Genomic DNA, 4,148 nt, shown 5'->3' with positions numbered 1-4,148 from the left:
CTTGGAAACTTGCCAGTAAAGATTTCCTGATTACTGCACACTGTCTACTTCAGATTGTTTTTGGAAAGCTAGCAAATGAGTCAGACAGGCTGCCTGCCACACAGCAATTTGTAAATTTCATGAATTGGGCTTTTTATCACTGACTTCAGATCATGTCTGGAAGGAAAGATTTTGGGGTGGGGACACAAGAAGGTGAAGATTAATTCATAGGACATAAAGTAAAATGTAGTTCATGATAAAACTCACAAAATACAAAAACATTTTTAATTTTTCAAACCTGAAAGCACTATATTAAATGTCCCATAGGATTTTTTTTTCATCCATTGCAGAAACATTGGTTGAGTGCTTTTGAGGTGACTGGCTGCATGTCAGGTAGTGGTGACACAAAAATGGATAAGACATAGTTCCTTTATTCACACAATTTCTTCTTTAAGAGAGAAGTCCATTTGGGTAAATAAAGCAAAGGGGAAAATAATAAAGAATTCGTAACATTGTTTCATTGCATCATGATACAAAGGGAAAAGTATTTCAAGATAAATATGTTAATGTAAAAGCATCTGGAGTTTTCATAGCAGAAGGCTCTAAATAAATACAAAATTATCAAAGACCATATCAATCTCCATCCAGACACAGCAGAAGAGAAAAGACTTCGTTGGCACGTTTTGATCATTGATTCTAACATTGCAAAGACAGTTGCTATTTAAAATCAGCTGCCACATATCAACAGAAAGCACTGTGGCTTAGTTAAATCTCTATCCCTCCATGCAACATATTCAAAAAGGGTTCAATAAGTGTTTGTTAAATAAATGAAGGCCAAAATTCTTTAAGGGATTTTGAAAACATAACTTTGAAACTAGCTGTAGGATATTCTAGCCCATAGTCAAAACACTAGTATTTTGGCTACGTTGAGTCACAAAACAGTGTGAGATTTGAAACTTGACCTTGACAATTATCAACGCTCTGTATGGAGCAGGACAAAGGGAGAAAAGACCCCAAACTCAATCCAGCATTGGAATATATTATTCTCTATCACTTCCACAGGCACAAGGGGACTCTCTAAGGCTCTTGAGTTTGTGAAAAGGGACAATTTTAAAACATCCAGCATATTTATAAGCATTATTTACTGTCTGTGAAATGGAACTAACAATAACATTTGTAATAATAGTCACAATAAACTGCTGATAAAATAATAAGTATAATGTGATACAATATTCCATAATAATGGCATGTACAAGGTAAGGATTAAATAAATAATGTTTTTAAAGTGTTTACAGTAGCATCTGGGAAATAACCGTTGCTCAGCATGTGTTAGTTTTCTTTTGTTGTTGTTACTGTGATACATACTTCCTGGGAAGAACAATGAATGGTGCAAACAAACCAAAGGAATTTCTTCTGAACTTGGAATTATTTGCATAAATTCTCATTCCTCTAACAAAGTCTGTCCTGGTTGGTTTCATTTTTTATTTCCTCATTTATTTAAAAATGTATCCAAAAATTCAACAATTCATCTAGCAAACAATTAGTGAGCTTAATCAATGTTGTCTTCCCCTATCTTTCTCAGGACTGGAGGTGAAAATCCAACCATATCTTGGTCCCTGCTGTCGAGGGGATCACAAGAAGGGAGACAAGCCAATCAGGATTACAGGGAAGGGGAAAAGTCTGCCAAATCAGAGGTTCGCTCAGGTACAGAAAGTAGAGCTTCCAGCTCAGAATTCAGAGTCGATAAAAACTACCCTTAAAGAAGGAACATCATTCTGAGAAATCAGTAAAATCCAGCTACATAAGGAAGGCAGGAGCCAAAATCATTTAGGCAAAGGAAGCAGGACATTGAAACAAAATTAAAGGAGCCGCGGCCCGGGCTTAGCAGACGATGGCGACTCCGCAGCCGAGTCAGCCCCCGGGAACCGGCCCCGGCGTTGTCTCTTCCGGATCCAGCGCACAAGGTTTACCGCCCACGAATGTAACCCTGGCGCAGCCCAGCGTGTCCCTGCCTGCGCAGCCGGGCCCGGCAGCCAGCGCCTCTGCGACGCAGCAGTTCGCGTATCCCCAACCTCAGCTGCCTCCTGGGCATTTGCTGCCCGTCCAGCCCTCCGGCCCGAGTGACTACCTGCAGCACCACGTGGCCGGCCTGCAGCCGCCCAGCCCCGCGCAGCCCTTGTCCACCGGCGCCGGAGCGGTCCCCGCCACGGCGGCCAGCCTTCCCGTGGGCACCGGCCCGAATGCCTCTGCGATGGGCGCGCAGATGATGGGCACGTCTACCCAGCCGGGTGAAGCTATGGCCCTGGGGCCGGGTCCAGTGCAGGCGGGACAGGCCTCCTCTTGTCAGCCGGCTGGAGTGGCCCAGGCTGCCGCAGTGGGAGGGGTGGTGCCACCGGGCCTGGGCCTTCCCGGGGCTGGGCAGCCCCAGTCCGTACCTCAGCCGCACATAGGCGGCAGTGGTCAGGCGCCAGCCGTGCCTAGTGGCCCTCACGCCGTGGTGCCCGGAGTCCCAAACGTGCCTGCAGCCGTGCCCGCTCCAAGCGTGCCTAGTGTTTCCACCACTTCTGTTACTATGCCAAATGTCCCCGCGCCTCTGGGCCAGTCGCAGCCGCTGAGCAGCCTCGCGCCAGTAGGCAGGAGCGCCGGCGTCCTCCCGCACGCTGGGCTGCCCTTGGCGCCAGGCGCACCCAACGCCCCGAGTCTGCCACAGGCCGACCTAGGCCAGTTTCAGACCCAGGCCCAGCCTTTAGTCGGGCAAGTGGACGATACTAGAAGAAAATCAGAACCCCTACCTCAACCACCACTTTCTCTCATTGCTGAAAATAAGTCTGTTGTGAAGCCTCCTGTTGCAGATGCCCTGGCAAACCCCCTTCAGTTAACACCTATGAACAGCCTCGCCACCTCTGTATTCAGCATAGCTATTCCTGTTGATGGCGATGAAGACGAGAATCCTTCAATGCTTTCTTCTCAGCGTTCCATTTGAACACAGTTTCAGGAATCAAAGAAACTCAAGGGCTAGTGCGTCTCGGGGAGGTGCCATTGACCACAAAATAGAACAAGCAATGGATCTGGTGAAAAGCATTTGACGCATGCAGTAAGAGATGCGGAAGTTCTAAAGGAACAAACAGAAGAATTAGTTGAAGGAAACTCTTAACTTGAAGGAGAAAATGCACTGTTAAAATCTCTTTCCAACGCTGATGGGTTATCCCAACTCCCAGCCCAACAGGCCAATCCTGGTAGCACTTCTCAACAGCAAGCAGTGATAGCACAGCCTCCGCAAACAACGCGACCTCCGCAGCAGCCGAATGTCTCCTCAGCGTAAAGCTTTCTTGCCTCATTAAGAAAAAAACTGAAAGCAATCTATCCTTGTGTGCCACTGGTGTTCTTTCCACTTTATACGAAAGCAAGTAGCCATGCTTCGGTTGTGTGTTTGGCCTTTTCAGTATTAGACAATCATTCTACCAGAGGTTTTCCTCTCTTTGAGACGTCATCCAGTGCTGTTGATGTCCAGTTCTATGTTATCAGTACGCAAGGAAAATAATAGATGGGGTTTATCAAAGTGAGCAAAAGCTGCATTTTTCCTGGTGCGCAGAATGGGGTCTTTAAGAGCTTTGGTGGGTCACATATGTTTCTTACCATGGATTACCCTGAGCCTTCCTATCACAGTATCAGTAATAGTTCATCTAAAGAGCCACTTTTCTCTCAATATCAATAACATATGCCTACATAAGTTTTCATTTATTTGTGTTTTATTTATTACAGGGCTGCTATTTTCATAATGTACATGAATGATGTCACAAACATTTTCTAATTTTTTAAAATAAATATAAGTATCAGTAAAGGAATTGAAAGACAGGAATGCATTTAATAGCTAAAACTTTTGGGCAATAATTGAACAAAAGAATCCTGGCATATTTCTAACACTAATGGCAATTAACCTTTGGTATTTATTTTCAGTAGTAAAGGCACTGCTTGATTCAAATTTTGTATAGTGTAAATATGAAGATCATAGAGCATATTTACTATTGTGATATAAATAATTGGGCTATTTTGATGAAGAAAACTTTGTTCACTTGTTTCTACTTTCTAATAATGAAATTGCCATGATTCGTCTGCTTTTTGACATTTTGTATGACTTTTTTTTTCAGGTGGGAAGAAAAAGCTGTGAA

General features: G+C 44.3%; 1 pseudogene; it reads left to right on the top strand.

The window, feature by feature from the left end:
• The first annotated feature begins 1,870 nt into the window (after positions 1-1,870).
• Positions 1,871-3,440, top strand: LOC143682408 (TSC22 domain family protein 2 pseudogene; annotated as a pseudogene).
• The last annotated feature ends 708 nt before the right edge of the window (positions 3,441-4,148 follow it).

This window comes from Tamandua tetradactyla, chromosome 5, assembly GCF_023851605.1.
Source record: "Tamandua tetradactyla isolate mTamTet1 chromosome 5, mTamTet1.pri, whole genome shotgun sequence".
Taxonomy (NCBI): Eukaryota; Metazoa; Chordata; class Mammalia; order Pilosa; family Myrmecophagidae; genus Tamandua; species Tamandua tetradactyla.
This window is presented reverse-complemented; position numbering and strand designations above follow the sequence as displayed.